This window comes from Pinus tabuliformis, chromosome 7 (assembly GCF_031772625.1).
Source record: "Pinus tabuliformis cultivar Carrire ecotype Pingquan chromosome 7, CPIR1, whole genome shotgun sequence".
Classification (NCBI taxonomy): domain Eukaryota; kingdom Viridiplantae; phylum Streptophyta; class Pinopsida; order Pinales; family Pinaceae; genus Pinus; species Pinus tabuliformis.
In genome coordinates, this window is record NC_142293.1 from 183,688,840 (window position 1) to 183,702,182 (window position 13,343).

A 13,343-nucleotide genomic window follows, 5' to 3' on the forward strand; every position below is an offset into this window, starting at 1 on the left:
AGAAACAAGCAGAAAAGCAACTTGAGAAACAACCCGACTCTGGTACATCTGAGCAACCAACAAAACGTAGAAAGTCAGCACGGCTTGCAGGATTACAAGCAAAGCTGAAGAAACCCCGGGCTCGCACGAGCCAAGCAATAGAAATTATAGATGAGCAATCGGCAGAGACAGATACAGAAGAAGAAAGTAATGAGGAAGTAGAACAGTCCACAAGGACAGGATGAAGAAGAAGAAGAAAACGAGAAAGAAGAAGTTGAGCGGCCCGAGCAGGAGGAAGAAATGGAACAACAGGGAAGAAGCCCAGAACAAAACCCGATGGGGGAAGATGAATTGGCCAATATTCTGGCCAATATGGGCGAGTATGGCCAGCCCCTGAGTCCATCCAACCTCCAGGCCGAAGAAGAAACCCAGGAAAAAGATGCACCCAAGGAAGTTCATACGGAAGAAGCAGAAGTAGAAATTTCACCCGTCCATGATGAGAAGGAAACAGAAAATATCAGGAAGGAACGACCTGTTCCTAGTCAGAAGGCACCAGAGGAGAATCCAGAGGAAATAAGGGCAGAGGAAGAATTGGCCCAAGAAACAACAGAGCCAAGAGAGGTTCTTACCCCGGATCAGCCACCTCAAGAAGAAAATCCAGAAATTAGTCACACTCCAACCCACGGCAAACATTCAGCTATTCTTTCTGAGAAGTTGATGAAAATAAGGGAATTGCAAAAGGAAAAAGGGACACTGTTAAACGTGATAGTCAGACTTCGCCAACAGATTAGGCTTCTAAAAGCAAGACAAAGGGGCGTAAGGACTTCAACAAGAAAAAATTCGGCCATGCCAATGAGACCCCGTAAGAATAAAAGGCGAAGAATTGGGAGCCGTTCCACTACTCAAAACCCTGACAGAAGCCAAACTGCTGTCCCTAATGAAGCAGAAAGACAAATTGTTGTTCCAATTAAAACAGAAGGACGGACTACTGTTCCATTTGAAAAGGAACAACAGTGGGCTGGAGTTCGTGTTAAAATTGAAAAAGATGATAAGGAGGTTCAGACGGAGGCACCACCTTCGGGAGTAATAAGGGTTATGAATTTAAAGCAGCACAATAAGAAACTCTAAGTAAAGCTCCCAGCCTCCACAGATGCATGGAAAAAGGACCCAAAAACAAGAACCCTCCACCATTAATTGAAGCAGGCTCAGTAAGACGCAAAAAAACTCAGGGAACAAATGGTCCCCCGTGAAAAATATGAGGAATTACAGCAGCAGTTAAGGAACGTCAACCTCTCAGAAAGCCATGCCTTCGAAGGATGGCAAAGGGAGCAAGAGAAAGTTTCCAAGGTAACCCGTAGATTAGATGTAGTCATTAAACAAATCGATACCTTGTGTGCTCTGTACAATGATGCCCTAGCATGTAGAGCTCCTGCCAAAAATTATGCCCTGTTTCTAATGGAAAGATATTTACAATTGAAAATTAAAGCCGTTAGGGTAGGTGCTCCCATAGAAATTAACACTATAGACGATTTTATAAAATGCTGTAAGCATTATGGAGTAAAAGTACAAAGGTTATTGTGTGAGTTTTACCTGCATAGCCTTGTACTAGAATAGGAGACCGAACTAAACCCTGGCCTTTTTGTCGGAGATATTCAATTACAAGCATTCATTTCATTTGCAGTTAATCAGATTAAATGGCTCAAAGCCTACAATGCATTTCAGAGGCAAGAAAATGGATTAGACATATGGGTAAGAGCTGAGCCTAGAGACCCGGAACAGTTATGGAAAAGTCATAGGAATCTCATGAGGACTCCAGGCGTGATTGAAGCATTAGGACCCATGCATGAAGCAATCATTCGGCAAGGGCTTGAATTCTTTTCTTCTATTAAAGACCCTGCCATTGAAGCAGCTAAATTTCGATATCGGGTATCTAATCCAAATATTCAGCTCCGAGAGCCGTTTAAGTATGAAAATTTTAAGCTTGCTGCTAACCGATTCCCCCTCTATGGTGAAATTGTTTTGAGGGCAGGGCCATCCTGGTTAGGATATAGGTTCCGGAGTCCAATCATTTGGCATCCTGCACCCGGATACCAAGCCCTGTATGAAATGCCTGAGGGCCAGACAAGCCATTTCTTTGATCATCTAGTTTCGCATCATGGGTGTAGGCCCCCACACGAAATTCCATCTCCAGCCTACTCCCTCACTGCTCTGCATGTCAACTACAATGTTTTCATGAGGCCATGAAAAAAGGTAAGCTGGGGGGTGTGTGGAGTACCTAGGAAGGTATGTTTTGATGGTCATTTTGGTATCTTTTCATTAGAACTCAAAAGCCTTTTGCATGAGAAATCTAGATAATGATAAGAATTTATAACGAAACACGAGAGATTAATGGAAAGCATTGATAGTCGTCATTTTTGTGTGCAGGAGGGAGGAAATACGGGAAGTGGCCATTCCAAAAGTAAAGACAAAGCTAAGCTAACTATTGTCCCTTTGACGGAAGACCGGAAACGAACCAGATCACACCAAATCAACCCAAGAAAGGACGCGGAGATACCAACATGAAACATAAAAAGAAAGAAGTAACGCAGTATTAATGATTCTGCGAATCCCTCAGGATCTGAGATCCCGAGGGATCGCTATTTTGCCTATTTTCTGTGCCTAGATATCTCCGCCATTTTCCCTATAAAAGGGGTAGCATTGTTGGCTTCAGGGAGGATCTTTTGGGAGTGTAATTTCTTTTAAGGAAGATCAGGACTATGATCTTTATGTTCGGTTGAAGACTTGAGTTCCTGTAATTTTATTGCATGCTTTAATACAGACTTGTTCACCCTTTTATCTTTGAGCCTGGATCTATCTTAAGCGGTGTACCCCTGGAGGGTAAGGGCCCAGCCCTGGAGGACACTTGCTCTTGTATCATTACGCGTGGTTTCCGTGTGGTTTGTTCATAGACATATTCCGGTAATCTGCTGTGTTTTGAATATTCTATTACATGCTCTGTTGTGATTAAGTCATTCCGTGTTCTTGAAACTTTATATTAATGCTATGTTGTGTTACCAATTCTTTAAGCATTGATTAATCCCTACAGGACACTGTTACTTTATTACGGAGTTCTTCACGATTGTGTTTTTGCATTCTAACAAGTCATTTGGAAAGATCTGTTTTACATGGGTATTGAATGTGACTATTCTTTGTTATGAGATACAGTCGTATGTGTTTCAACAGAAGCAGATTAAGTATGGTGCATTTCTAAGGTTCTATAGTATTGTTCCATCATATAAGATTGAGGGATTGGTGTGTTGATTGGCATGGTTAAATAGAGTTGCAGCTTAAAGAACTCAGTTATTACTTATCTCGATTACTATTCTATTCTTGAACTGTTGTTCCATTTACCTGCTGTTCCATTTATTTTCTGTTCCATTTATCTGCTGTTCCATTTCAATTTGCTGTTCCATTTCCAGATTGTTGATTTGTTGTTTCTTGAGGACGGACTTAGGCTGTAGAGGACCCCAGCATCTACTACTTGGTCCCCAGACCTCTGATCTGCTCCCGTCAGCTATGAAAGGGATGTGTTATTGCTACCAAGCCCTTGGCTGACGTGCTGTTCCATTTCATTTATCTGTTGTTTCATTTCTAATCATTAAGAACGATCCTAGGCTGTAGTGAGCTCAGCATCTGCTATTTGGCTCCCAGACCTCTGATCTATTCTCATCAGTTATGAAAAGGATGGGTTATTGCTACCGAACCTTTGGCTGGTGCAATACTTGGTGTGATTTAGTCCTTTGAAGTAGCTAAGTTGTAGACTTGCATTAGTTTACTTTCATAGTTGTAAATAGCTGCACTACAAGCATTACTCGGGAAAATGCTAGCCTCAGACTGAGACACCCTTTGAAATAACCAGACAATCCCGGATTGACATATTAATGTGAGGTAACTAGAGGTGAAAGAGACCCTTTTTATAGCTCTACACGGACCTTCGCGCAGCATAGGCATAGTTGGAGGGGCTCCATGTCAAGATCGCTGCACCAGCAGAGTGACTCGGGACGAGTCACGATGATTGTGTTGGGGGCCTGTTGGGCATGGGATCCCCCGCAACATGTTTTTGGGGCTCAAAGCGCAAGTTTTGTCAAGTATATTGTAAGACTCCGTGAATTGCGGGCGCGAAGTGCAAAGTCTAGGATGAGTCATAGGGTTGTTCGTCCTAAAATATTGTAATTTAATGTAAAGTAGTGTCGGCCTACCCATGGCGGACCATGGGATTGTATAAATAGAGCGAGGCTCTAAGTGTAAAGAGAAGTAATAATAGATAGAATAGCGAAGGCATGGTTTGAGGTTAGAGCTGAATCTGAAGTGTACTGGGTCATAGTAGTAAGAGGAGGCTCTGCAGCTAAGTGCACAGAGACCTATAGAGTCCGTAGCTAATTACGCAGACCCCTGTAGCTGAGTGCACAGTGCGGAGGCTTGTCTGTACTTGGGATTGAATGTTAATAAAGAGAAGTTTACTTTGTGCATCTCCTCTTGAATCCATATTTTGATGTTATGCATTACTTTACTCTGTTTACTTACTGCGCGAAATTGGTAAATACTTGTATGAATGCTTATATATGAAAATAATCTAAGTAATCAGCTAACAGATCCTAATTAAGGAAGACTTGGGAAAATAACATGGGTCGCGCTGCGGCTAGAACTGTGCGAAGACATCATCGCAGGGCGCCGGGTGCCCGTTGATGCACGTAGCACAGTAAGTGTGAAGGTTGGACCGCGTACCAATCACCTCCTACTAGACATCCCCAAGGTGCGGAAACTTGGTTCTAGCACACTCCCATACTACTTTGGGTGAGACCTCAGTTTGTGCTCCACGGACTGTTGTCGAAAGGGCTAGTAGTATCGGGATTTGCTTGGCTAAATCACTTTTGAACCTGGGTCAGGCCCCACTAAGCCAATAGAAATTATAGTGAATTATTTAGGTAGAGAAATAAATATTCTAAAGAAATAAGTCGCAATACTCAGAGCGAAAATCGGCAGCATAGAACAAAAGAATCAAATAGATCTCTCGGCCAGACAAGAGATAAAAGAATTAAAAGAAAAAATCAAGCAACTTGGAAAAATGCAACCTCCATTAGAAGATCTTGATGAAAAGGAAAACATTAATATATTTGATACTCAACATATGTAAGGAATTAATCAGGATACTTTCCATACAACGTCAAAAGTATCACATCCTCATAAAAAACAATGATCAAGGGCCAAAGTTTTAAATTGAAAGATTTGATAGATTCGGGCTCTACACTGAAAAATTCTAAACAAAGAGATCATCCCCAGTATTTATTGGGTTCATACAAATCATTTTTCTATTGGGATAGGGAATAAGTTAATGCATATGGATTATAAAGTACCTAAAGAAACTCTATGCTTTGATCACTACTGTCTAGATATGAGATTTCTAATTGCAGATATCCTAATGCGCTGCATTTAGGAATGCCATTCCTTGTAGTAGTAGAAGCCCATGGATCTATGAGAATAAAATAAGGCAAAGTAGGGTATTTTATCACAATCCCATCCTTCCCTAGAATCTGCAAGACCAAAATCAAACCTAGGATCACCCTTCCATTTTTATCCACTCCACAATTGTCCAAAATAGTCCAAGTAGTAGAAACTATAAAAAGAAAGCAGCAAAAAATCCAAGAGCTCAAGCATATCAAGGCTAATCTGAAGATTGAAGAGAAGTTGTAGAGAAAATAAATCAAGGATAAGGTAAAAGAACTGTAGAAAAAATTTCAAGATTAGGTTTCTTCTGAAAATCCAACAACAATTTGGAAGAGAAAAAGCATTTTGTTGTAATTTTCATACAAGTCCTCCTATGAAGGAAGACCTTGTAAAAGTAAAGCTATTCTGATGAATGCCAAATCCTTGAAAGGCCTATAGGAGCTAAGTCTATAATCTTGTGCATGCTATCATAATGAAACGATGTTAAGGAAGGGGAATAAGAGATTTCAATGCAAAGATAGCTCATCCAAGTGATAGTTTAAGAAATGATTTGAGTAGGATGATGAGATCATGTGGCATTATGGGAAATCCAGGGTTCATTCTCTTTAAAACCTACACCATCACTAAATATGTATGTTCATTCTCTTTATGCAAAAAATGTGGGCTCAACATAGGCACTTCATCCTCTATCAAATTATACCCTTCCCTATAAGGGCCACAACACATCACTAGAGAAATGCCATCAGAATGTTTGGCAACTTCCACTGTAGATTCTATATGGCAAGAAAATATGAGGTGGCTAGCATTGAGTAGGTTTTCAAGTGAAAAACATAATAACTCTCCAATGAATATCTAAAGGTAAAGTTTAATGAATGGGCCCTGGACACTAGTTGCCAACAAGATATATGGATCACGTTCTTATAACTAGTATGTTAAATGTTATTGAACCTTCTAATTATAAAGAAGCAAGTCAATATATTGAATGGAGGGCAGCCATGGAAGAGGAATATGAGTCAATACTTAAAAATAAAACCTGGGATCTAGTTGAACTACCTAAAGGCAAACAACCCATAGGTTGCAAATGGTTATACAAGCCTAAATTTAAAACAGATGGAGCATTGACAAATATAAAGCTAGGCTGGTTACAAAGGGGTACTCGCAGAAGGAAGGCATAGACTATGAGGAAGGCATAGTGAATAAATTATTTTTCTATTTAATATAAAAACCAATCTACACAAAATATAAAATTAACTTCCATATATATAGATAATAATGTATATTTAATATGTATCATCTTTATTAATTTTAAATTCACTACTTTACAATTTTATATAGCTTTTTAATGATACATTTTATTGTTTTGTTTTACACTAATTTTGATGCACTAATTTTATATATGCCATTTTTTTTTAAATAAATAAATTATTCCAAACAAATATAAATTTCATTTTAAGCTTTACACTAACTTTTTTGATAATATTTCATTAGTGAATAAATTATTTTTCTATTCATGGAGACTAACCCCACACTCCTAACCTATTAAACATATTTTATGATGATGATGATGATATTTAACGTCCGCTGAGACCAAACTTTGGTCTATCGGACCTAAAGAAACAAATTATTTAGTTTGATTTAAGATTTTATTCCTATGCTCAAAAAGCTTGGAGATAAGCCTCCCGAGCTCACTATAATTTTGACATTGTAAAAGGCTAGGAAGGTCAGTATTACAACAGAGATTATGAAATTGAGATCTAATGTGGTTGTACGCAAGGCACTCTAAGAGGAAATGATTTTCATCCTCGATGTTCCTATTCTCACATAGATGGCAGATCCTTTCCATCCATGGTGTTTTAGGAACTGCGCAATGACTTGTTTCACTATGGAGCTCATGAGATTTCATTCAAATCTTTGCTATACTAATTTTCTTCTTTGAGCTAGTTAAAATAGAGAGATACTTTTGATCTTCTAGGGTGAGGTTGATGACCTTCTTATAATAACTTAATTTTCTTTTAGCCGCTAAATCTTTCTCACACCACATTTTTCTTTGAACTTAGAAGTAACAATATGTTTAATGTTATTAATGTTTTGAAATGCATCATTTTCGTTGATCTCCCAATAGTTTAACCAAGCCCTCGTGTCTTTATACCACCCTCGTTTGAGACTTAGGTAATTTTGGGTGGAATTTAAAGCTAGCTTAGGAAGTCTATGATCTCCTATGTTATTGAGTTTGTGCTTGTACAACAAAAGCCTAATCATAGCTAGGTTCTTGATAGGGGAAATATCTACTTCTATAAGGAGAATAGGATAGGGTGTATTACTTTTAATTTTCAGGTTATATGTTATAAAACACTTCTGGATTTGCTCAATCTTTCTCTAGAATTCTCTAGAGATGTTGCAACCCCAAACCTCACATCCATATAAGATAACAGGAGTGACTAAAGTTTCAAAGAAGAACTTCTTTTTATCTCACATTACAAGGTTTGTCGTTTTACAATTATTTTCAAGACCAAAATAAGCTTTCCACCCCCCATTAATCCTATTCTCAATGCTATAGTTCCAGTTGAGCTTATGATAAATATCAATTCCTACATACTCGTAAGAATACACTTTCTCCAAGTTATTATTGTCATATATAAAATTAGTGTAAGTGTCCTTCTTGGATTTGATAATCATAACTTTTTTTTTGTCAATGTTAACAGTGATACCCATGGTAGAGCAGAAATCCTTACGAAGCCTGAGTTGCTTATCAAGATCAGATGGGCAACTTGCGAGAAGAAAAATATTGTCAGCATAGAGAAGAAGGATGATGACTATCCCAGCTAAGATCATGCCAGCACATCCTGCTTCCTCTAAATAGCCTTCGAGCTTGTCGATATAAATGCCAAATAAGGTAGGGGAGAGAGAGCAACCGTGTTTAACTCCAATTATAAACATAATATCTTTTTTATTTTATATTTTTGTTAATAAAAAATATAAATATTTAATGAAATAACTTTATTTTTAAAACATCAAAAAAATATAAAAATATCATGTACAACTTTCACAGATCATTATATGTTTTATTTATTAAAAAAATATTTAATACAAAAGCTAGTCATGCTTATTAATTTTGATGCACTAATTTTATATATGCCATTTTTTTTAAATAAATAAATTATTCCAAACAAATATAAATTTCATTTTAAACTTTACACAAACTTTTTTGCTAATATTTCGTTAGTGAATAATTTTTTATTTATTTATGATAATATTTCATTAGTGAATAACTAAATTTTCTATTAACATGGAGACTAACCCCACACACCTAACCTATTAAACATATTTTATGATGATGATGAGGATGGTTAATGTTGGCTGAGACCAAACTTTGGTCTATTGGACCTAAAGAAACAAATTATTTAGTTTGATTTAAGATTTTATTCCTATGCTCAAAAAGCTTGGAGAGAAGCCTCCTGAGCTCACTATAATTTTGACATTGTAAAAGGCTAGGAAGGTCAGTGTTGCGACAGAGATTAAGAAACTGAGATCTAATGTGGTTGTACACGGGATGGCTCATTTCTTGACGACTCTTATCACGGAAGCCCTGACGAACCGAGTTGTCAATATTGTAATATTGCAAAGTTCATCAATGATGGTTAGAGGTGGTTACATTTTAAATAGAGGTCAAGTGATAGCTAGAAGTTGTGGTGGTGAAAGAGCAGTGTTTGCGAGATTCCAAAGTGGATGTGAGTGCTAATGAAGAGTAGTCATACAAAGATTATCCTTGTTGTTGTAATATATATTAAATATATATTAAATAATATATATTTAATATGTATTAGGTTTGTTATTTTTGATTGACATGAACATGTAATCTATTTTTCTAGTATTATTGGAAGTAATGTGTCCATGTGTTGTGAGTTGTCATTGTGAATTATCAAGAGTAGGTCTATAAGATGTTGATTCCTATGTTATGAGTTGGAGTCATGATCTAGATGTCTCAAATTCAGTGTGTTATGTCCTATATATTTGTAACTGTTGTGATGAATAAAGATATCAAGTGATTTGTGTGTGTCATAATGTGCTCTCTCTATTTTTCTAACATGGTATCAGAGCTAGTATTGGCTTGACTCCCTCAAGGGAGAGCCAGGAATATGTGACAGATCCTGAGTACTATTGTTTCTATACATATTAGTATAGATTGTTGGCATTACGACACAGGTTTAGCGCTATGGCATAGGTGTTTTCCTTGATGGCAACTCACTCAGATGAAAGATCTCAGTTCAGGCTTTCAGAATGAAGGAAAAAGAGATATACGCAGGTTCCCCTTTACCAAGTTGCACATACACGCGGTTTCGCCGACCAAAAGGTGCGTATGCGTATACATGCACTTTTACGCAAGGAAAGGCACATACATGTTGGAGAACTTGGTTTTGGTGCATGGTATTTGGTCCATGGTATTGATATCCATGGTATTGGTCCAAGGTATCTTGTCCGATGTGTTGACCCTAGGTATTTGGTCTAAGGTATTGGTTCTAAGTGGTTTTGGACCATGGTATTGAGTAAGGCCTAAGACTATAAAAGGAGAAGGAGATCATTAGGCAAAAGCACTCAAGTATTGAATATCTAATGATGAGAAAGATCTAGAATACTAGTCATTGGGTTATGGTGCATAGCTGTATCTGAATCAAGGAGGAACCTGAGCGCTTGAAGAAGGATAAGTTCTATTGATGGGTCAAGATCTTAAGGCTTGAAGAGAAATATCTTTGCATGGTTTTGATATTTTATTGGCACATGTCATAATCTGTAAATTTGATGATCTGGGTATAACTGATGTCTAAACAGTTGTAAAGGTTAAATCATCTTTTACGGATCTGTACGCAAGTTCAAGGTAGCAAAGGCGCGTATACACGCTAGTTCGGCAATTCAAAACAGCATATACACAGCTTTGCCTTCATATAACGGCATATGAATGCAGGTTCGACACATTGAAGTAGCATACGTTAATGCAGATATATTTGATGTTTGATTGATGTTATTGATGGATCCAGTTTGAAAATTTATGAAATGTGGTCCCTGGAAGAAAAGAGAAGGTTGTAGCCTTTTGTAGGTCAGCACCTATGTACTAGTAAACACATCAGCTAGTACAAGAGCTAAGGGGGTTGTAGCTCCCTTCCAGGAAAAGCTAGAGAACGAGAGAAGGTTGTAGCCTTTTGCAGGAAGAAGCCTGCGTACTGGTATAAGTCTGCACCAGTGTAAAACTTGTAAAAAGAAGTTTCTTATTAAAGAAATATAGAGACGATTGTAGCAGGTGGTTTTCACCCACATTGGGTTTCCACCTTATATCTTGTGTTCATGTGTTTGATTTCCTGTTCTGTTTACTACATTTGATTAATAGTTATATGGTTCTGATACACAGATTAAAGATAAACTAACTAAATTATAAGTTTGCAAGGTATACGTTGGTTGCTCTAAACACAGTTGTGTATGCATGCAAGTTTCATTAACAGAAGGAGCGTATATGAATATGTTTATGGAAATGAAATATTGTTAAATTGCTAATACTGATTCACCCCCCCAAGTATTATTTCCAACAATTGGTATCGGAGCAGGTCCTTCAAAAGAAGTTTGATCGCCTGAAGGAAGATATATCATCATGGGCAGCTACGAAAGAGAGGGATCCATTAGCCCACCAATCTTTGATGGGAGAAACTTCGTCTATTGGAAGGTAAGAACCACAGCCTATCTTCAATCTCTTGGAATAGATGTTTGGGAAATTGTGGAAGGAGGATATACATTTCCATCAGCAATTCCTACAGATACGGCAGGTAAAAAGTAGTATGAAACAAATGCCAAGGCTGTCAATACACTATTGGGGAGTCTGTCACAATCAGAATTTGTCAAGGTTATGCAGCTCAAAACAGCCAAAGAAATATGGGACAAGATTGTTCTAAGCTATGAAGAAGACAATCAGGTAAAACGTGCAAAACTATAATCCCTTAGAATTCAATAGCAAACTCTCAAAATGCACAATGATGAAAGTATAGCTCATTACTTCCTACTTATAGATGAGATTGTTAATTGCATGAAAAACTTGGGTGAAGAGATAAAAGAAGTTACTTTAGTTGAAAAGGTTTTAAGATCCTTGTCTTCTAAGTTTGAATCAAAAGTTTCTGCCATAGAAGAAAAGCAGGATCTTCAGAGTATGACTATGACACAGCTGCACGGAATCCTAACTGCTGTTGAAATGAGAAAAGGAGTTTCGTCAGATATGATAGAAGCCGCATTCAAGGCTTCAGGAAGAGAAGCGCTCAATGAATCGGGACACATTTCAGAAGGAGAGGAAGAAGTAAACTTTGTCAAAAACCTTCAATGAGGTTCTGGAAGATTCAGAGGTAAACTACCTTTCAAATGCTTTGCTTGTGGAAGAGTCAGTCATTATGCAACCAAATGTCCTCATAAAGATAAGCTTGATAAGGATAAGGAACCGACAAAATGGAATAGAAAATAGAATGTAAGTAAAAAGAACCACTATACGCATGACGATAGCGATGGTTTATCAAATAGTGATGAAGATGAATATGGTAATGATTATAGACTTTTGATGGCTTTTGAAGATGATTATTTCTTGGATGCTTTAGATGAATATGGTCACTATGAAGAAATTTCTAAACATAAAATCTGTTTAGAAGAAAAAAGTATGATTATAGATACTCTGACATTCCAACTTGTTGAAAGGAAAAAACATAATGAAAAGTTAGAATGTCAAATTGTGGGTCTGAGAAAAGATATTGAGAAAACAAAAGCTCTCAATCTTAGATTTGTGAAAAGATCAGAAGCTTTAGATAAAATTATCAAAGTGCAGTGTTCTCCTCTGATAAAGACAGGTCTTGGATATACTAAAGAAGCATCTCAACCACAGAATCCATCAACCTCCAAAAGCTATTTTGATTCAGCAAGGAGAAGTGAACAGGTTGACAATCGTCAGCAAAGGCATAAAGTAGATCATCAGATAAATCAGGTTCAATCTACTTCAAGGATGAATAGAATCTATAAACAAACACATGTAAATCAGTCTCAATTTTCTTCAAGAATTAATGTCAATGAAATCTAAAATCATCAAGTCAGTAGATTTGATAATCGCAGGAATTTCTTTAATGGCCAATGTTTTTCATGTCATAACTTTGGACACAAAGCTGCTCAATGTATTGCTTACAAGACCATCATGACTAGAGAAGCATGAAATCAAAGGAATGTGAATGGGATCATGAAAAGGACCTACAATAACTTTTCTGCTCTTGAAAATGAAATAGAATGCTCTATCTGTAACAACTTCAGTCATGAAGATTCTGAATGTAGGAGTAAATTTCGGAAAAAATCTCAGAAGGAGCAAGCTTCATCGGGTCCGAAAACATGGAGAAAGAAAGAACTGCAAACAAAAATATGTGGAATATCATTGTATGTAGAAGGACAAGAAAATAAGTGGTATATCGACAGTGGATGCTCAAAACACATGACAGGTGATAAAGAAAAACTTCAGTCATATAATGCCTTAGAAAAGGAAAAGAAGGTCTCATTTGGTAATGACACTCCTACAATCATAAAAGGTAAAGGCTCTGTTCTCTTAAAAGAAAAGGTTAAAGCTGAGAATGTTATGTATGTTGATGGTCTAAAGCATAACCTATTAAGTGTCAGTCAAATGTGTGATCAAGGAAATGAAGTAGTATTTCGATCAAATGGATGTGTTGTTCATGAGCTAGATACAGGAGAAATAGTAATCAATGGTGTAAGAACTCCAAAAAACTTGTACATACTCAAGGGAGGACAACAATAGTGCTATGTAAGCAAAAATGATGAACACTGGCTATGGCACAGAAGACAGGGGCATCTAAGCTTCC

At 37.3% G+C, this 13,343-nt stretch overlaps 1 pseudogene; it reads left to right on the forward strand.

The window, feature by feature from the left end:
• The first annotated feature begins 315 nt into the window (after positions 1 to 315).
• The window catches only part of LOC149246463 (uncharacterized), a 58,565-nt pseudogene continuing 45,537 nt past the window's right edge, over positions 316 to 13,343 (forward strand).